This window comes from Schistocerca gregaria, chromosome 2, assembly GCF_023897955.1.
Source record: "Schistocerca gregaria isolate iqSchGreg1 chromosome 2, iqSchGreg1.2, whole genome shotgun sequence".
In the NCBI taxonomy this organism is placed as follows: Eukaryota; Metazoa; Arthropoda; class Insecta; order Orthoptera; family Acrididae; genus Schistocerca; species Schistocerca gregaria.
In genome coordinates this window covers 1015599046-1015614954 of record NC_064921.1, presented here as the reverse complement: position 1 = coordinate 1015614954, position 15909 = coordinate 1015599046, and the positions used below count along the sequence as shown (strand labels likewise).

The 15909-nt window shown below is 52.0% G+C and overlaps 48 non-coding genes across 48 annotated transcripts; 15 read left to right on the top strand and 33 right to left on the bottom strand.

Moving 5' to 3' along the window:
* Positions 1-41: 41 nt before the first annotated feature.
* Trnav-cac (transfer RNA valine (anticodon CAC)) lies at positions 42-114 on the bottom strand. The gene has a single exon. It is a non-coding gene; the product is annotated as a tRNA-Val (tRNA).
* Positions 115-525: 411 nt separating this feature from the next.
* On the top strand, positions 526-597 carry Trnap-agg (transfer RNA proline (anticodon AGG)). Its single transcript has one exon. It is a non-coding gene; the product is annotated as a tRNA-Pro (tRNA).
* A 195-nt stretch (positions 598-792) lies between these two features.
* On the bottom strand, positions 793-865 carry Trnav-aac (transfer RNA valine (anticodon AAC)). Its single transcript has one exon. It is a non-coding gene; the product is annotated as a tRNA-Val (tRNA).
* A 158-nt stretch (positions 866-1023) lies between these two features.
* Trnav-cac (transfer RNA valine (anticodon CAC)) lies at positions 1024-1096 on the bottom strand. Its single transcript has one exon. It is a non-coding gene; the product is annotated as a tRNA-Val (tRNA).
* Positions 1097-1544: 448 nt separating this feature from the next.
* Positions 1545-1617, bottom strand: Trnav-cac (transfer RNA valine (anticodon CAC)). Its single transcript has one exon. It is a non-coding gene; the product is annotated as a tRNA-Val (tRNA).
* A 411-nt stretch (positions 1618-2028) lies between these two features.
* On the top strand, positions 2029-2100 carry Trnap-agg (transfer RNA proline (anticodon AGG)). The gene has a single exon. It is a non-coding gene; the product is annotated as a tRNA-Pro (tRNA).
* A 195-nt stretch (positions 2101-2295) lies between these two features.
* Trnav-aac (transfer RNA valine (anticodon AAC)) lies at positions 2296-2368 on the bottom strand. The gene has a single exon. It is a non-coding gene; the product is annotated as a tRNA-Val (tRNA).
* A 158-nt stretch (positions 2369-2526) lies between these two features.
* On the bottom strand, positions 2527-2599 carry Trnav-cac (transfer RNA valine (anticodon CAC)). Its single transcript has one exon. It is a non-coding gene; the product is annotated as a tRNA-Val (tRNA).
* Positions 2600-3010: 411 nt separating this feature from the next.
* On the top strand, positions 3011-3082 carry Trnap-agg (transfer RNA proline (anticodon AGG)). Its single transcript has one exon. It is a non-coding gene; the product is annotated as a tRNA-Pro (tRNA).
* Positions 3083-3277: 195 nt separating this feature from the next.
* On the bottom strand, positions 3278-3350 carry Trnav-aac (transfer RNA valine (anticodon AAC)). The gene has a single exon. It is a non-coding gene; the product is annotated as a tRNA-Val (tRNA).
* A 158-nt stretch (positions 3351-3508) lies between these two features.
* On the bottom strand, positions 3509-3581 carry Trnav-cac (transfer RNA valine (anticodon CAC)). The gene has a single exon. It is a non-coding gene; the product is annotated as a tRNA-Val (tRNA).
* Positions 3582-4029: 448 nt separating this feature from the next.
* Trnav-cac (transfer RNA valine (anticodon CAC)) lies at positions 4030-4102 on the bottom strand. Its single transcript has one exon. It is a non-coding gene; the product is annotated as a tRNA-Val (tRNA).
* Positions 4103-4513: 411 nt separating this feature from the next.
* Trnap-agg (transfer RNA proline (anticodon AGG)) lies at positions 4514-4585 on the top strand. The gene has a single exon. It is a non-coding gene; the product is annotated as a tRNA-Pro (tRNA).
* A 195-nt stretch (positions 4586-4780) lies between these two features.
* On the bottom strand, positions 4781-4853 carry Trnav-aac (transfer RNA valine (anticodon AAC)). Its single transcript has one exon. It is a non-coding gene; the product is annotated as a tRNA-Val (tRNA).
* Positions 4854-5011: 158 nt separating this feature from the next.
* On the bottom strand, positions 5012-5084 carry Trnav-cac (transfer RNA valine (anticodon CAC)). The gene has a single exon. It is a non-coding gene; the product is annotated as a tRNA-Val (tRNA).
* A 411-nt stretch (positions 5085-5495) lies between these two features.
* On the top strand, positions 5496-5567 carry Trnap-agg (transfer RNA proline (anticodon AGG)). The gene has a single exon. It is a non-coding gene; the product is annotated as a tRNA-Pro (tRNA).
* Positions 5568-5762: 195 nt separating this feature from the next.
* Positions 5763-5835, bottom strand: Trnav-aac (transfer RNA valine (anticodon AAC)). The gene has a single exon. It is a non-coding gene; the product is annotated as a tRNA-Val (tRNA).
* A 158-nt stretch (positions 5836-5993) lies between these two features.
* On the bottom strand, positions 5994-6066 carry Trnav-cac (transfer RNA valine (anticodon CAC)). Its single transcript has one exon. It is a non-coding gene; the product is annotated as a tRNA-Val (tRNA).
* A 411-nt stretch (positions 6067-6477) lies between these two features.
* Positions 6478-6549, top strand: Trnap-agg (transfer RNA proline (anticodon AGG)). The gene has a single exon. It is a non-coding gene; the product is annotated as a tRNA-Pro (tRNA).
* Positions 6550-6744: 195 nt separating this feature from the next.
* Positions 6745-6817, bottom strand: Trnav-aac (transfer RNA valine (anticodon AAC)). Its single transcript has one exon. It is a non-coding gene; the product is annotated as a tRNA-Val (tRNA).
* Positions 6818-6975: 158 nt separating this feature from the next.
* On the bottom strand, positions 6976-7048 carry Trnav-cac (transfer RNA valine (anticodon CAC)). Its single transcript has one exon. It is a non-coding gene; the product is annotated as a tRNA-Val (tRNA).
* A 411-nt stretch (positions 7049-7459) lies between these two features.
* Positions 7460-7531, top strand: Trnap-agg (transfer RNA proline (anticodon AGG)). The gene has a single exon. It is a non-coding gene; the product is annotated as a tRNA-Pro (tRNA).
* Positions 7532-7726: 195 nt separating this feature from the next.
* Trnav-aac (transfer RNA valine (anticodon AAC)) lies at positions 7727-7799 on the bottom strand. Its single transcript has one exon. It is a non-coding gene; the product is annotated as a tRNA-Val (tRNA).
* Positions 7800-7957: 158 nt separating this feature from the next.
* On the bottom strand, positions 7958-8030 carry Trnav-cac (transfer RNA valine (anticodon CAC)). The gene has a single exon. It is a non-coding gene; the product is annotated as a tRNA-Val (tRNA).
* Positions 8031-8441: 411 nt separating this feature from the next.
* On the top strand, positions 8442-8513 carry Trnap-agg (transfer RNA proline (anticodon AGG)). Its single transcript has one exon. It is a non-coding gene; the product is annotated as a tRNA-Pro (tRNA).
* A 195-nt stretch (positions 8514-8708) lies between these two features.
* Trnav-aac (transfer RNA valine (anticodon AAC)) lies at positions 8709-8781 on the bottom strand. The gene has a single exon. It is a non-coding gene; the product is annotated as a tRNA-Val (tRNA).
* Positions 8782-8939: 158 nt separating this feature from the next.
* Positions 8940-9012, bottom strand: Trnav-cac (transfer RNA valine (anticodon CAC)). The gene has a single exon. It is a non-coding gene; the product is annotated as a tRNA-Val (tRNA).
* Positions 9013-9423: 411 nt separating this feature from the next.
* Trnap-agg (transfer RNA proline (anticodon AGG)) lies at positions 9424-9495 on the top strand. Its single transcript has one exon. It is a non-coding gene; the product is annotated as a tRNA-Pro (tRNA).
* Positions 9496-9690: 195 nt separating this feature from the next.
* Trnav-aac (transfer RNA valine (anticodon AAC)) lies at positions 9691-9763 on the bottom strand. The gene has a single exon. It is a non-coding gene; the product is annotated as a tRNA-Val (tRNA).
* Positions 9764-9921: 158 nt separating this feature from the next.
* Trnav-cac (transfer RNA valine (anticodon CAC)) lies at positions 9922-9994 on the bottom strand. The gene has a single exon. It is a non-coding gene; the product is annotated as a tRNA-Val (tRNA).
* A 411-nt stretch (positions 9995-10405) lies between these two features.
* On the top strand, positions 10406-10477 carry Trnap-agg (transfer RNA proline (anticodon AGG)). The gene has a single exon. It is a non-coding gene; the product is annotated as a tRNA-Pro (tRNA).
* Positions 10478-10672: 195 nt separating this feature from the next.
* On the bottom strand, positions 10673-10745 carry Trnav-aac (transfer RNA valine (anticodon AAC)). Its single transcript has one exon. It is a non-coding gene; the product is annotated as a tRNA-Val (tRNA).
* A 158-nt stretch (positions 10746-10903) lies between these two features.
* Positions 10904-10976, bottom strand: Trnav-cac (transfer RNA valine (anticodon CAC)). The gene has a single exon. It is a non-coding gene; the product is annotated as a tRNA-Val (tRNA).
* A 411-nt stretch (positions 10977-11387) lies between these two features.
* On the top strand, positions 11388-11459 carry Trnap-agg (transfer RNA proline (anticodon AGG)). Its single transcript has one exon. It is a non-coding gene; the product is annotated as a tRNA-Pro (tRNA).
* Positions 11460-11654: 195 nt separating this feature from the next.
* Trnav-aac (transfer RNA valine (anticodon AAC)) lies at positions 11655-11727 on the bottom strand. The gene has a single exon. It is a non-coding gene; the product is annotated as a tRNA-Val (tRNA).
* Positions 11728-11885: 158 nt separating this feature from the next.
* Trnav-cac (transfer RNA valine (anticodon CAC)) lies at positions 11886-11958 on the bottom strand. The gene has a single exon. It is a non-coding gene; the product is annotated as a tRNA-Val (tRNA).
* A 411-nt stretch (positions 11959-12369) lies between these two features.
* Positions 12370-12441, top strand: Trnap-agg (transfer RNA proline (anticodon AGG)). Its single transcript has one exon. It is a non-coding gene; the product is annotated as a tRNA-Pro (tRNA).
* A 195-nt stretch (positions 12442-12636) lies between these two features.
* On the bottom strand, positions 12637-12709 carry Trnav-aac (transfer RNA valine (anticodon AAC)). Its single transcript has one exon. It is a non-coding gene; the product is annotated as a tRNA-Val (tRNA).
* A 158-nt stretch (positions 12710-12867) lies between these two features.
* Trnav-cac (transfer RNA valine (anticodon CAC)) lies at positions 12868-12940 on the bottom strand. Its single transcript has one exon. It is a non-coding gene; the product is annotated as a tRNA-Val (tRNA).
* Positions 12941-13351: 411 nt separating this feature from the next.
* Trnap-agg (transfer RNA proline (anticodon AGG)) lies at positions 13352-13423 on the top strand. The gene has a single exon. It is a non-coding gene; the product is annotated as a tRNA-Pro (tRNA).
* Positions 13424-13618: 195 nt separating this feature from the next.
* Trnav-aac (transfer RNA valine (anticodon AAC)) lies at positions 13619-13691 on the bottom strand. The gene has a single exon. It is a non-coding gene; the product is annotated as a tRNA-Val (tRNA).
* A 158-nt stretch (positions 13692-13849) lies between these two features.
* Positions 13850-13922, bottom strand: Trnav-cac (transfer RNA valine (anticodon CAC)). The gene has a single exon. It is a non-coding gene; the product is annotated as a tRNA-Val (tRNA).
* Positions 13923-14333: 411 nt separating this feature from the next.
* On the top strand, positions 14334-14405 carry Trnap-agg (transfer RNA proline (anticodon AGG)). Its single transcript has one exon. It is a non-coding gene; the product is annotated as a tRNA-Pro (tRNA).
* A 195-nt stretch (positions 14406-14600) lies between these two features.
* On the bottom strand, positions 14601-14673 carry Trnav-aac (transfer RNA valine (anticodon AAC)). Its single transcript has one exon. It is a non-coding gene; the product is annotated as a tRNA-Val (tRNA).
* Positions 14674-14831: 158 nt separating this feature from the next.
* Positions 14832-14904, bottom strand: Trnav-cac (transfer RNA valine (anticodon CAC)). Its single transcript has one exon. It is a non-coding gene; the product is annotated as a tRNA-Val (tRNA).
* Positions 14905-15315: 411 nt separating this feature from the next.
* Trnap-agg (transfer RNA proline (anticodon AGG)) lies at positions 15316-15387 on the top strand. The gene has a single exon. It is a non-coding gene; the product is annotated as a tRNA-Pro (tRNA).
* Positions 15388-15582: 195 nt separating this feature from the next.
* On the bottom strand, positions 15583-15655 carry Trnav-aac (transfer RNA valine (anticodon AAC)). Its single transcript has one exon. It is a non-coding gene; the product is annotated as a tRNA-Val (tRNA).
* Positions 15656-15813: 158 nt separating this feature from the next.
* Trnav-cac (transfer RNA valine (anticodon CAC)) lies at positions 15814-15886 on the bottom strand. Its single transcript has one exon. It is a non-coding gene; the product is annotated as a tRNA-Val (tRNA).
* Positions 15887-15909: the final 23 nt, after the last annotated feature.

Below are 15909 nucleotides of genomic sequence, written 5' to 3'. Positions count from 1 at the left end.
GTGGCTCACTGGAGTACAATACGACATATTCAGGAAAATACTGTTCCCGCCCGGGATCGAACCGGGGACCTTCTGCGTGTGAAGCAGACGTGATAACCGCTACACTACGGAAACTGCGGACGTGAGGAGTCCATCCCCGTTCCCTCGAAATTACCTCAGCCTGTCTCCCGTCCGCGAATGCACACGCGACGGTTCTTTTGACAGCCTGGAAACCATTACAGCCGAGGGCACAAGAAGTCTTCGGGTGCTCGAGAGTTTGTCTGCCGTAGCACCCCTAACGAGATAGCGGTTTTTCCCGCAGTCGTGATTGTAAGTCATAGCAGCAAAAGCAATCACTTTCTTAGCAGCAGGGAGTGCGAGCCCAGCGGCAGCTCTACATGAAGGTACCAATAGCCCAGGAAGGCCGCCGACCGCGGGAATTCGCGCCGCCCCCATCCCGCCAGCCTACACGAGACTTTCCAGAGCACCCTGGACCACATCGAGGGACCCAGTGCACTGAAATTATAGTCATTCGCCATGTCAGGTGGCTCGTTGGTCTAGGGGTATGATTCCTGCTTAGGGTGCAGGAGGTCCCGGGTTCAAATCCCGGACGAGCCCTAGCGTTTTGTGCAAACTGATCGCACGTGAGTGGCTGAGTCGACGCAAAATGCTCGGCGGCAGTATCAAATGAATTTCATATTTGATGTGAGCAATTGACACTCTGATCCGACGTGTGAAGGCGATTACGAAGGTTGTTGGGTACAGATGGAAGCAGATGCATGTTACTATGTCTTGTTTTTAATGATGAAAAAGTGTTTCCGCCCGGGATCGAACCGGGGACCTTCTGCGTGTTAGGCAGACGTGATAACCGCTACACCACGGAAACTACTTGTGTGCGCCTTACCTTAGAGGCAACTCGTGCTGATGTTGTCATCGTAACTAAAAAATTAAATAAATGCGCTACTTGCATAACAAAGGTACATGCAGAAGATCCTCACATGTCGTGGCTCACTGGAGTACAATACGACATATTCAGGAAAATACTGTTCCCGCCCGGGATCGAACCGGGGACCTTCTGCGTGTGAAGCAGACGTGATAACCGCTACACTACGGAAACTGCGGACGTGAGGAGTCCATCCCCGTTCCCTCGAAATTACCTCAGCCTGTCTCCCGTCCGCGAATGCACACGCGACGGTTCTTTTGACAGCCTGGAAACCATTACAGCCGAGGGCACAAGAAGTCTTCGGGTGCTCGAGAGTTTGTCTGCCGTAGCACCCCTAACGAGATAGCGGTTTTTCCCGCAGTCGTGATTGTAAGTCATAGCAGCAAAAGCAATCACTTTCTTAGCAGCAGGGAGTGCGAGCCCAGCGTGTTAGGCAGACGTGATAACCGCTACACCACGGAAACTACTTGTGTGCGCCTTACCTTAGAGGCAACTCGTGCTGATGTTGTCATCGTAACTAAAAAATTAAATAAATGCGCTACTTGCATAACAAAGGTACATGCAGAAGATCCTCACATGTCGTGGCTCACTGGAGTACAATACGACATATTCAGGAAAATACTGTTCCCGCCCGGGATCGAACCGGGGACCTTCTGCGTGTGAAGCAGACGTGATAACCGCTACACTACGGAAACTGCGGACGTGAGGAGTCCATCCCCGTTCCCTCGAAATTACCTCAGCCTGTCTCCCGTCCGCGAATGCACACGCGACGGTTCTTTTGACAGCCTGGAAACCATTACAGCCGAGGGCACAAGAAGTCTTCGGGTGCTCGAGAGTTTGTCTGCCGTAGCACCCCTAACGAGATAGCGGTTTTTCCCGCAGTCGTGATTGTAAGTCATAGCAGCAAAAGCAATCACTTTCTTAGCAGCAGGGAGTGCGAGCCCAGCGGCAGCTCTACATGAAGGTACCAATAGCCCAGGAAGGCCGCCGACCGCGGGAATTCGCGCCGCCCCCATCCCGCCAGCCTACACGAGACTTTCCAGAGCACCCTGGACCACATCGAGGGACCCAGTGCACTGAAATTATAGTCATTCGCCATGTCAGGTGGCTCGTTGGTCTAGGGGTATGATTCCTGCCTAGGGTGCAGGAGGTCCCGGGTTCAAATCCCGGACGAGCCCTAGCGTTTTGTGCAAACTGATCGCACGTGAGTGGCTGAGTCGACGCAAAATGCTCGGCGGCAGTATCAAATGAATTTCATATTTGATGTGAGCAATTGACACTCTGATCCGACGTGTGAAGGCGATTACGAAGGTTGTTGGGTACAGATGGAAGCAGATGCATGTTACTATGTCTTGTTTTTAATGATGAAAAAGTGTTTCCGCCCGGGATCGAACCGGGGACCTTCTGCGTGTTAGGCAGACGTGATAACCGCTACACCACGGAAACTACTTGTGTGCGCCTTACCTTAGAGGCAACTCGTGCTGATGTTGTCATCGTAACTAAAAAATTAAATAAATGCGCTACTTGCATAACAAAGGTACATGCAGAAGATCCTCACATGTCGTGGCTCACTGGAGTACAATACGACATATTCAGGAAAATACTGTTCCCGCCCGGGATCGAACCGGGGACCTTCTGCGTGTGAAGCAGACGTGATAACCGCTACACTACGGAAACTGCGGACGTGAGGAGTCCATCCCCGTTCCCTCGAAATTACCTCAGCCTGTCTCCCGTCCGCGAATGCACACGCGACGGTTCTTTTGACAGCCTGGAAACCATTACAGCCGAGGGCACAAGAAGTCTTCGGGTGCTCGAGAGTTTGTCTGCCGTAGCACCCCTAACGAGATAGCGGTTTTTCCCGCAGTCGTGATTGTAAGTCATAGCAGCAAAAGCAATCACTTTCTTAGCAGCAGGGAGTGCGAGCCCAGCGGCAGCTCTACATGAAGGTACCAATAGCCCAGGAAGGCCGCCGACCGCGGGAATTCGCGCCGCCCCCATCCCGCCAGCCTACACGAGACTTTCCAGAGCACCCTGGACCACATCGAGGGACCCAGTGCACTGAAATTATAGTCATTCGCCATGTCAGGTGGCTCGTTGGTCTAGGGGTATGATTCCTGCTTAGGGTGCAGGAGGTCCCGGGTTCAAATCCCGGACGAGCCCTAGCGTTTTGTGCAAACTGATCGCACGTGAGTGGCTGAGTCGACGCAAAATGCTCGGCGGCAGTATCAAATGAATTTCATATTTGATGTGAGCAATTGACACTCTGATCCGACGTGTGAAGGCGATTACGAAGGTTGTTGGGTACAGATGGAAGCAGATGCATGTTACTATGTCTTGTTTTTAATGATGAAAAAGTGTTTCCGCCCGGGATCGAACCGGGGACCTTCTGCGTGTTAGGCAGACGTGATAACCGCTACACCACGGAAACTACTTGTGTGCGCCTTACCTTAGAGGCAACTCGTGCTGATGTTGTCATCGTAACTAAAAAATTAAATAAATGCGCTACTTGCATAACAAAGGTACATGCAGAAGATCCTCACATGTCGTGGCTCACTGGAGTACAATACGACATATTCAGGAAAATACTGTTCCCGCCCGGGATCGAACCGGGGACCTTCTGCGTGTGAAGCAGACGTGATAACCGCTACACTACGGAAACTGCGGACGTGAGGAGTCCATCCCCGTTCCCTCGAAATTACCTCAGCCTGTCTCCCGTCCGCGAATGCACACGCGACGGTTCTTTTGACAGCCTGGAAACCATTACAGCCGAGGGCACAAGAAGTCTTCGGGTGCTCGAGAGTTTGTCTGCCGTAGCACCCCTAACGAGATAGCGGTTTTTCCCGCAGTCGTGATTGTAAGTCATAGCAGCAAAAGCAATCACTTTCTTAGCAGCAGGGAGTGCGAGCCCAGCGTGTTAGGCAGACGTGATAACCGCTACACCACGGAAACTACTTGTGTGCGCCTTACCTTAGAGGCAACTCGTGCTGATGTTGTCATCGTAACTAAAAAATTAAATAAATGCGCTACTTGCATAACAAAGGTACATGCAGAAGATCCTCACATGTCGTGGCTCACTGGAGTACAATACGACATATTCAGGAAAATACTGTTCCCGCCCGGGATCGAACCGGGGACCTTCTGCGTGTGAAGCAGACGTGATAACCGCTACACTACGGAAACTGCGGACGTGAGGAGTCCATCCCCGTTCCCTCGAAATTACCTCAGCCTGTCTCCCGTCCGCGAATGCACACGCGACGGTTCTTTTGACAGCCTGGAAACCATTACAGCCGAGGGCACAAGAAGTCTTCGGGTGCTCGAGAGTTTGTCTGCCGTAGCACCCCTAACGAGATAGCGGTTTTTCCCGCAGTCGTGATTGTAAGTCATAGCAGCAAAAGCAATCACTTTCTTAGCAGCAGGGAGTGCGAGCCCAGCGGCAGCTCTACATGAAGGTACCAATAGCCCAGGAAGGCCGCCGACCGCGGGAATTCGCGCCGCCCCCATCCCGCCAGCCTACACGAGACTTTCCAGAGCACCCTGGACCACATCGAGGGACCCAGTGCACTGAAATTATAGTATTTCGCCATGTCAGGTGGCTCGTTGGTCTAGGGGTATGATTCCTGCTTAGGGTGCAGGAGGTCCCGGGTTCAAATCCCGGACGAGCCCTAGCGTTTTGTGCAAACTGATCGCACGTGAGTGGCTGAGTCGACGCAAAATGCTCGGCGGCAGTATCAAATGAATTTCATATTTGATGTGAGCAATTGACACTCTGATCCGACGTGTGAAGGCGATTACGAAGGTTTTTGGGTACAGATGGAAGCAGATGCATGTTACTATGTCTTGTTTTTAATGATGAAAAAGTGTTTCCGCCCGGGATCGAACCGGGGACCTTCTGCGTGTTAGGCAGACGTGATAACCGCTACACCACGGAAACTACTTGTGTGCGCCTTACCTTAGAGGCAACTCGTGCTGATGTTGTCATCGTAACTAAAAAATTAAATAAATGCGCTACTTGCATAACAAAGGTACATGCAGAAGATCCTCACATGTCGTGGCTCACTGGAGTACAATACGACATATTCAGGAAAATACTGTTCCCGCCCGGGATCGAACCGGGGACCTTCTGCGTGTGAAGCAGACGTGATAACCGCTACACTACGGAAACTGCGGACGTGAGGAGTCCATCCCCGTTCCCTCGAAATTACCTCAGCCTGTCTCCCGTCCGCGAATGCACACGCGACGGTTCTTTTGACAGCCTGGAAACCATTACAGCCGAGGGCACAAGAAGTCTTCGGGTGCTCGAGAGTTTGTCTGCCGTAGCACCCCTAACGAGATAGCGGTTTTTCCCGCAGTCGTGATTGTAAGTCATAGCAGCAAAAGCAATCACTTTCTTAGCAGCAGGGAGTGCGAGCCCAGCGGCAGCTCTACATGAAGGTACCAATAGCCCAGGAAGGCCGCCGACCGCGGGAATTCGCGCCGCCCCCATCCCGCCAGCCTACACGAGACTTTCCAGAGCACCCTGGACCACATCGAGGGACCCAGTGCACTGAAATTATAGTATTTCGCCATGTCAGGTGGCTCGTTGGTCTAGGGGTATGATTCCTGCTTAGGGTGCAGGAGGTCCCGGGTTCAAATCCCGGACGAGCCCTAGCGTTTTGTGCAAACTGATCGCACGTGAGTGGCTGAGTCGACGCAAAATGCTCGGCGGCAGTATCAAATGAATTTCATATTTGATGTGAGCAATTGACACTCTGATCCGACGTGTGAAGGCGATTACGAAGGTTTTTGGGTACAGATGGAAGCAGATGCATGTTACTATGTCTTGTTTTTAATGATGAAAAAGTGTTTCCGCCCGGGATCGAACCGGGGACCTTCTGCGTGTTAGGCAGACGTGATAACCGCTACACCACGGAAACTACTTGTGTGCGCCTTACCTTAGAGGCAACTCGTGCTGATGTTGTCATCGTAACTAAAAAATTAAATAAATGCGCTACTTGCATAACAAAGGTACATGCAGAAGATCCTCACATGTCGTGGCTCACTGGAGTACAATACGACATATTCAGGAAAATACTGTTCCCGCCCGGGATCGAACCGGGGACCTTCTGCGTGTGAAGCAGACGTGATAACCGCTACACTACGGAAACTGCGGACGTGAGGAGTCCATCCCCGTTCCCTCGAAATTACCTCAGCCTGTCTCCCGTCCGCGAATGCACACGCGACGGTTCTTTTGACAGCCTGGAAACCATTACAGCCGAGGGCACAAGAAGTCTTCGGGTGCTCGAGAGTTTGTCTGCCGTAGCACCCCTAACGAGATAGCGGTTTTTCCCGCAGTCGTGATTGTAAGTCATAGCAGCAAAAGCAATCACTTTCTTAGCAGCAGGGAGTGCGAGCCCAGCGGCAGCTCTACATGAAGGTACCAATAGCCCAGGAAGGCCGCCGACCGCGGGAATTCGCGCCGCCCCCATCCCGCCAGCCTACACGAGACTTTGCAGAGCACCCTGGACCACATCGAGGGACCCAGTGCACTGAAATTATAGTCATTCGCCATGTCAGGTGGCTCGTTGGTCTAGGGGTATGATTCCTGCTTAGGGTGCAGGAGGTCCCGGGTTCAAATCCCGGACGAGCCCTAGCGTTTTGTGCAAACTGATCGCACGTGAGTGGCTGAGTCGACGCAAAATGCTCGGCGGCAGTATCAAATGAATTTCATATTTGATGTGAGCAATTGACACTCTGATCCGACGTGTGAAGGCGATTACGAAGGTTGTTGGGTACAGATGGAAGCAGATGCATGTTACTATGTCTTGTTTTTAATGATGAAAAAGTGTTTCCGCCCGGGATCGAACCGGGGACCTTCTGCGTGTTAGGCAGACGTGATAACCGCTACACCACGGAAACTACTTGTGTGCGCCTTACCTTAGAGGCAACTCGTGCTGATGTTGTCATCGTAACTAAAAAATTAAATAAATGCGCTACTTGCATAACAAAGGTACATGCAGAAGATCCTCACATGTCGTGGCTCACTGGAGTACAATACGACATATTCAGGAAAATACTGTTCCCGCCCGGGATCGAACCGGGGACCTTCTGCGTGTGAAGCAGACGTGATAACCGCTACACTACGGAAACTGCGGACGTGAGGAGTCCATCCCCGTTCCCTCGAAATTACCTCAGCCTGTCTCCCGTCCGCGAATGCACACGCGACGGTTCTTTTGACAGCCTGGAAACCATTACAGCCGAGGGCACAAGAAGTCTTCGGGTGCTCGAGAGTTTGTCTGCCGTAGCACCCCTAACGAGATAGCGGTTTTTCCCGCAGTCGTGATTGTAAGTCATAGCAGCAAAAGCAATCACTTTCTTAGCAGCAGGGAGTGCGAGCCCAGCGGCAGCTCTACATGAAGGTACCAATAGCCCAGGAAGGCCGCCGACCGCGGGAATTCGCGCCGCCCCCATCCCGCCAGCCTACACGAGACTTTCCAGAGCACCCTGGACCACATCGAGGGACCCAGTGCACTGAAATTATAGTATTTCGCCATGTCAGGTGGCTCGTTGGTCTAGGGGTATGATTCCTGCTTAGGGTGCAGGAGGTCCCGGGTTCAAATCCCGGACGAGCCCTAGCGTTTTGTGCAAACTGATCGCACGTGAGTGGCTGAGTCGACGCAAAATGCTCGGCGGCAGTATCAAATGAATTTCATATTTGATGTGAGCAATTGACACTCTGATCCGACGTGTGAAGGCGATTACGAAGGTTTTTGGGTACAGATGGAAGCAGATGCATGTTACTATGTCTTGTTTTTAATGATGAAAAAGTGTTTCCGCCCGGGATCGAACCGGGGACCTTCTGCGTGTTAGGCAGACGTGATAACCGCTACACCACGGAAACTACTTGTGTGCGCCTTACCTTAGAGGCAACTCGTGCTGATGTTGTCATCGTAACTAAAAAATTAAATAAATGCGCTACTTGCATAACAAAGGTACATGCAGAAGATCCTCACATGTCGTGGCTCACTGGAGTACAATACGACATATTCAGGAAAATACTGTTCCCGCCCGGGATCGAACCGGGGACCTTCTGCGTGTGAAGCAGACGTGATAACCGCTACACTACGGAAACTGCGGACGTGAGGAGTCCATCCCCGTTCCCTCGAAATTACCTCAGCCTGTCTCCCGTCCGCGAATGCACACGCGACGGTTCTTTTGACAGCCTGGAAACCATTACAGCCGAGGGCACAAGAAGTCTTCGGGTGCTCGAGAGTTTGTCTGCCGTAGCACCCCTAACGAGATAGCGGTTTTTCCAGCAGTCGTGATTGTAAGTCATAGCAGCAAAAGCAATCACTTTCTTAGCAGCAGGGAGTGCGAGCCCAGCGGCAGCTCTACATGAAGGTACCAATAGCCCAGGAAGGCCGCCGACCGCGGGAATTCGCGCCGCCCCCATCCCGCCAGCCTACACGAGACTTTCCAGAGCACCCTGGACCACATCGAGGGACCCAGTGCACTGAAATTATAGTCATTCGCCATGTCAGGTGGCTCGTTGGTCTAGGGGTATGATTCCTGCTTAGGGTGCAGGAGGTCCCGGGTTCAAATCCCGGACGAGCCCTAGCGTTTTGTGCAAACTGATCGCACGTGAGTGGCTGAGTCGACGCAAAATGCTCGGCGGCAGTATCAAATGAATTTCATATTTGATGTGAGCAATTGACACTCTGATCCGACGTGTGAAGGCGATTACGAAGGTTGTTGGGTACAGATGGAAGCAGATGCATGTTACTATGTCTTGTTTTTAATGATGAAAAAGTGTTTCCGCCCGGGATCGAACCGGGGACCTTCTGCGTGTTAGGCACACGTGATAACCGCTACACCACGGAAACTACTTGTGTGCGCCTTACCTTAGAGGCAACTCGTGCTGATGTTGTCATCGTAACTAAAAAATTAAATAAATGCGCTACTTGCATAACAAAGGTACATGCAGAAGATCCTCACATGTCGTGGCTCACTGGAGTACAATACGACATATTCAGGAAAATACTGTTCCCGCCCGGGATCGAACCGGGGACCTTCTGCGTGTGAAGCAGACGTGATAACCGCTACACTACGGAAACTGCGGACGTGAGGAGTCCATCCCCGTTCCCTCGAAATTACCTCAGCCTGTCTCCCGTCCGCGAATGCACACGCGACGGTTCTTTTGACAGCCTGGAAACCATTACAGCCGAGGGCACAAGAAGTCTTCGGGTGCTCGAGAGTTTGTCTGCCGTAGCACCCCTAACGAGATAGCGGTTTTTCCCGCAGTCGTGATTGTAAGTCATAGCAGCAAAAGCAATCACTTTCTTAGCAGCAGGGAGTGCGAGCCCAGCGGCAGCTCTACATGAAGGTACCAATAGCCCAGGAAGGCCGCCGACCGCGGGAATTCGCGCCGCCCCCATCCCGCCAGCCTACACGAGACTTTCCAGAGCACCCTGGACCACATCGAGGGACCCAGTGCACTGAAATTATAGTCATTCGCCATGTCAGGTGGCTCGTTGGTCTAGGGGTATGATTCCTGCTTAGGGTGCAGGAGGTCCCGGGTTCAAATCCCGGACGAGCCCTAGCGTTTTGTGCAAACTGATCGCACGTGAGTGGCTGAGTCGACGCAAAATGCTCGGCGGCAGTATCAAATGAATTTCATATTTGATGTGAGCAATTGACACTCTGATCCGACGTGTGAAGGCGATTACGAAGGTTGTTGGGTACAGATGGAAGCAGATGCATGTTACTATGTCTTGTTTTTAATGATGAAAAAGTGTTTCCGCCCGGGATCGAACCGGGGACCTTCTGCGTGTTAGGCACACGTGATAACCGCTACACCACGGAAACTACTTGTGTGCGCCTTACCTTAGAGGCAACTCGTGCTGATGTTGTCATCGTAACTAAAAAATTAAATAAATGCGCTACTTGCATAACAAAGGTACATGCAGAAGATCCTCACATGTCGTGGCTCACTGGAGTACAATACGACATATTCAGGAAAATACTGTTCCCGCCCGGGATCGAACCGGGGACCTTCTGCGTGTGAAGCAGACGTGATAACCGCTACACTACGGAAACTGCGGACGTGAGGAGTCCATCCCCGTTCCCTCGAAATTACCTCAGCCTGTCTCCCGTCCGCGAATGCACACGCGACGGTTCTTTTGACAGCCTGGAAACCATTACAGCCGAGGGCACAAGAAGTCTTCGGGTGCTCGAGAGTTTGTCTGCCGTAGCACCCCTAACGAGATAGCGGTTTTTCCCGCAGTCGTGATTGTAAGTCATAGCAGCAAAAGCAATCACTTTCTTAGCAGCAGGGAGTGCGAGCCCAGCGGCAGCTCTACATGAAGGTACCAATAGCCCAGGAAGGCCGCCGACCGCGGGAATTCGCGCCGCCCCCATCCCGCCAGCCTACACGAGACTTTCCAGAGCACCCTGGACCACATCGAGGGACCCAGTGCACTGAAATTATAGTCATTCGCCATGTCAGGTGGCTCGTTGGTCTAGGGGTATGATTCCTGCTTAGGGTGCAGGAGGTCCCGGGTTCAAATCCCGGACGAGCCCTAGCGTTTTGTGCAAACTGATCGCACGTGAGTGGCTGAGTCGACGCAAAATGCTCGGCGGCAGTATCAAATGAATTTCATATTTGATGTGAGCAATTGACACTCTGATCCGACGTGTGAAGGCGATTACGAAGGTTGTTGGGTACAGATGGAAGCAGATGCATGTTACTATGTCTTGTTTTTAATGATGAAAAAGTGTTTCCGCCCGGGATCGAACCGGGGACCTTCTGCGTGTTAGGCAGACGTGATAACCGCTACACCACGGAAACTACTTGTGTGCGCCTTACCTTAGAGGCAACTCGTGCTGATGTTGTCATCGTAACTAAAAAATTAAATAAATGCGCTACTTGCATAACAAAGGTACATGCAGAAGATCCTCACATGTCGTGGCTCACTGGAGTACAATACGACATATTCAGGAAAATACTGTTCCCGCCCGGGATCGAACCGGGGACCTTCTGCGTGTGAAGCAGACGTGATAACCGCTACACTACGGAAACTGCGGACGTGAGGAGTCCATCCCCGTTCCCTCGAAATTACCTCAGCCTGTCTCCCGTCCGCGAATGCACACGCGACGGTTCTTTTGACAGCCTGGAAACCATTACAGCCGAGGGCACAAGAAGTCTTCGGGTGCTCGAGAGTTTGTCTGCCGTAGCACCCCTAACGAGATAGCGGTTTTTCCCGCAGTCGTGATTGTAAGTCATAGCAGCAAAAGCAATCACTTTCTTAGCAGCAGGGAGTGCGAGCCCAGCGGCAGCTCTACATGAAGGTACCAATAGCCCAGGAAGGCCGCCGACCGCGGGAATTCGCGCCGCCCCCATCCCGCCAGCCTACACGAGACTTTCCAGAGCACCCTGGACCACATCGAGGGACCCAGTGCACTGAAATTATAGTATTTCGCCATGTCAGGTGGCTCGTTGGTCTAGGGGTATGATTCCTGCTTAGGGTGCAGGAGGTCCCGGGTTCAAATCCCGGACGAGCCCTAGCGTTTTGTGCAAACTGATCGCACGTGAGTGGCTGAGTCGACGCAAAATGCTCGGCGGCAGTATCAAATGAATTTCATATTTGATGTGAGCAATTGACACTCTGATCCGACGTGTGAAGGCGATTACGAAGGTTTTTGGGTACAGATGGAAGCAGATGCATGTTACTATGTCTTGTTTTTAATGATGAAAAAGTGTTTCCGCCCGGGATCGAACCGGGGACCTTCTGCGTGTTAGGCAGACGTGATAACCGCTACACCACGGAAACTACTTGTGTGCGCCTTACCTTAGAGGCAACTCGTGCTGATGTTGTCATCGTAACTAAAAAATTAAATAAATGCGCTACTTGCATAACAAAGGTACATGCAGAAGATCCTCACATGTCGTGGCTCACTGGAGTACAATACGACATATTCAGGAAAATACTGTTCCCGCCCGGGATCGAACCGGGGACCTTCTGCGTGTGAAGCAGACGTGATAACCGCTACACTACGGAAACTGCGGACGTGAGGAGTCCATCCCCGTTCCCTCGAAATTACCTCAGCCTGTCTCCCGTCCGCGAATGCACACGCGACGGTTCTTTTGACAGCCTGGAAACCATTACAGCCGAGGGCACAAGAAGTCTTCGGGTGCTCGAGAGTTTGTCTGCCGTAGCACCCCTAACGAGATAGCGGTTTTTCCCGCAGTCGTGATTGTAAGTCATAGCAGCAAAAGCAATCACTTTCTTAGCAGCAGGGAGTGCGAGCCCAGCGGCAGCTCTACATGAAGGTACCAATAGCCCAGGAAGGCCGCCGACCGCGGGAATTCGCGCCGCCCCCATCCCGCCAGCCTACACGAGACTTTCCAGAGCACCCTGGACCACATCGAGGGACCCAGTGCACTGAAATTATAGTCATTCGCCATGTCAGGTGGCTCGTTGGTCTAGGGGTATGATTCCTGCTTAGGGTGCAGGAGGTCCCGGGTTCAAATCCCGGACGAGCCCTAGCGTTTTGTGCAAACTGATCGCACGTGAGTGGCTGAGTCGACGCAAAATGCTCGGCGGCAGTATCAAATGAATTTCATATTTGATGTGAGCAATTGACACTCTGATCCGACGTGTGAAGGCGATTACGAAGGTTGTTGGGTACAGATGGAAGCAGATGCATGTTACTATGTCTTGTTTTTAATGATGAAAAAGTGTTTCCGCCCGGGATCGAACCGGGGACCTTCTGCGTGTTAGGCAGACGTGATAACCGCTACACCACGGAAACTACTTGTGTGCGCCTTACCTTAGAGGCAACTCGTGCTGATGTTGTCATCGTAACTAAAAAATTAAATAAATGCGCTACTTGCATAACAAAGGTACATGCAGAAGATCCTCACATGTCGTGGCTCACTGGAGTACAATACGACATATTCAGGAAAATACTGTTCCCGCCCGGGATCGAACCGGGGACCTTCTGCGTGTGAAGCAGACGTGATAACCGCTACACTACGGAAACTGCGGACGTGAGGAGTCCATCCCCGTTCCCTCGAAATTACCTCAGCCTGTCTCCCGTCCGCGAATGCACACGCGACGGTTCTTTTGACAGCCTGGAAACCATTACAGCCGAGGGCACAAGAAGTCTTCGGGTGCTCGAGAGTTTGTCTGCCGTAGCACCCCTAACGAGATAGCGGTTTTTCCCGCAGTCGTGATTGTAAGTCATAGCAGCAAAAGCAATCACTTTCTTAGCAGCAGGGAGTGCGAGCCCAGCGGCAGCTCTACATGAAGGTACCAATAGCCCAGGAAGGCCGCCGACCGCGGGAATTCGCGCCGCCCCCATCCCGCCAGCCTACACGAGACTTTCCAGAGCACCCTGGACCACATCGAGGGACCCAGTGCACTGAAATTATAGTATTTCGCCATGTCAGGTGGCTCGTTGGTCTAGGGGTATGATTCCTGCTTAGGGTGCAGGAGGTCCCGGGTTCAAATCCCGGACGAGCCCTAGCGTTTTGTGCAAACTGATCGCACGTGAGTGGCTGAGTCGACGCAAAATGCTCGGCGGCAGTATCAAATGAATTTCATATTTGATGTGAGCAATTGACACTCTGATCCGACGTGTGAAGGCGATTACGAAGGTTTTTGGGTACAGATGGAAGCAGATGCATGTTACTATGTCTTGTTTTTAATGATGAAAAAGTGTTTCCGCCCGGGATCGAACCGGGGACCTTCTGCGTGTTAGGCAGACGTGATAACCGCTACACCACGGAAACTACTTGTGTGCGCCTTACCTTAGAGGCAACTCGTGCTGATGTTGTCATCGTAACTAAAAAATTAAATAAATGCGCTACTTGCATAACAAAGGTACATGCAGAAGATCCTCACATGTCGTGGCTCACTGGAGTACAATACGACATATTCAGGAAAATACTGTTCCCGCCCGGGATCGAACCGGGGACCTTCTGCGTGTGAAGCAGACGTGATAACCGCTACACTACGGAAACTGCGGACGTGAGGAGTCCATCCCCGTTCCCTCGAAATTACCTCAGCCTGTCTCCCGTCCGCGAATGCACACGCGACGGTTCTTTTGACAGCCTGGAAACCATTACAGCCGAGGGCACAAGAAGTCTTCGGGTGCTCGAGAGTTTGTCTGCCGTAGCACCCCTAACGAGATAGCGGTTTTTCCAGCAGTCGTGATTGTAAGTCATAGCAGCAAAAGCAATCACTTTCTTAGCAGCAGGGAGTGCGAGCCCAGCGGCAGCTCTACATGAAGGTACCAATAGCCCAGGAAGGCCGCCGACCGCGGGAATTCGCGCCGCCCCCATCCCGCCAGCCTACACGAGACTTTCCAGAGCACCCTGGACCACATCGAGGGACCCAGTGCACTGAAATTATAGTCATTCGCCATGTCAGGTGGCTCGTTGGTCTAGGGGTATGATTCCTGCTTAGGGTGCAGGAGGTCCCGGGTTCAAATCCCGGACGAGCCCTAGCGTTTTGTGCAAACTGATCGCACGTGAGTGGCTGAGTCGACGCAAAATGCTCGGCGGCAGTATCAAATGAATTTCATATTTGATGTGAGCAATTGACACTCTGATCCGACGTGTGAAGGCGATTACGAAGGTTGTTGGGTACAGATGGAAGCAGATGCATGTTACTATGTCTTGTTTTTAATGATGAAAAAGTGTTTCCGCCCGGGATCGAACCGGGGACCTTCTGCGTGTTAGGCACACGTGATAACCGCTACACCACGGAAACTACTTGTGTGCGCCTTACCTTAGAGGCAACTCGTGCTGATGTTGTCATCGTAACTAAAAAATTAAATAAATGCGCTACTTGCATAACAAAGGTACATGCAGAAGATCCTCACATGTCGTGGCTCACTGGAGTACAATACGACATATTCAGGAAAATACTGTTCCCGCCCGGGATCGAACCGGGGACCTTCTGCGTGTGAAGCAGACGTGATAACCGCTACACTACGGAAACTGCGGACATGAGGAGTCCATCCCCGTTCCCTCGAAATTACCTCAGCCTGTCTCCCGTCCGCGAATGCACACGCGACGGTTCTTTTGACAGCCTGGAAACCATTACAGCCGAGGGCACAAGAAGTCTTCGGGTGCTCGAGAGTTTGTCTGCCGTAGCACCCCTAACGAGATAGCGGTTTTTCCCGCAGTCGTGATTGTAAGTCATAGCAGCAAAAGCAATCACTTTCTTAGCAGCAGGGAGTGCGAGCCCAGCGGCAGCTCTACATGAAGGTACCAATAGCCCAGGAAGGCCGCCGACCGCGGGAATTCGCGCCGCCCCCATCCCGCCAGCCTACACGAGACTTTCCAGAGCACCCTGGACCACATCGAGGGACCCAGTGCACTGAAATTATAGTCATTCGCCATGTCAGGTGGCTCGTTGGTCTAGGGGTATGATTCCTGCTTAGGGTGCAGGAGGTCCCGGGTTCAAATCCCGGACGAGCCCTAGCGTTTTGTGCAAACTGATCGCACGTGAGTGGCTGAGTCGACGCAAAATGCTCGGCGGCAGTATCAAATGAATTTCATATTTGATGTGAGCAATTGACACTCTGATCCGAGGTGTGAAGGCGATTACGAAGGTTGTTGGGTACAGATGGAAGCAGATGCATGTTACTATGTCTTGTTTTTAATGATGAAAAAGTGTTTCCGCCCGGGATCGAACCGGGGACCTTCTGCGTGTTAGGCACACGTGATAACCGCTACACCACGGAAACTACTTGTGTGCGCCTTACCTTAGAGGCAACTCGTGCTGATGTTGTCATCGTAACTAAAAAATTAAATAAATGCGCTACTTGCATAACAAAGGTACATGCAGAAGATCCTCACATGTCGTGGCTCACTGGAGTACAATACGACATATTCAGGAAAATACTGTTCCCGCCCGGGATCGAACCGGGGACCTTCTGCGTGTGAAGCAGACGTGATAACCGCTACACTACGGAAACTGCGGACGTGAGGAGTCCATCCC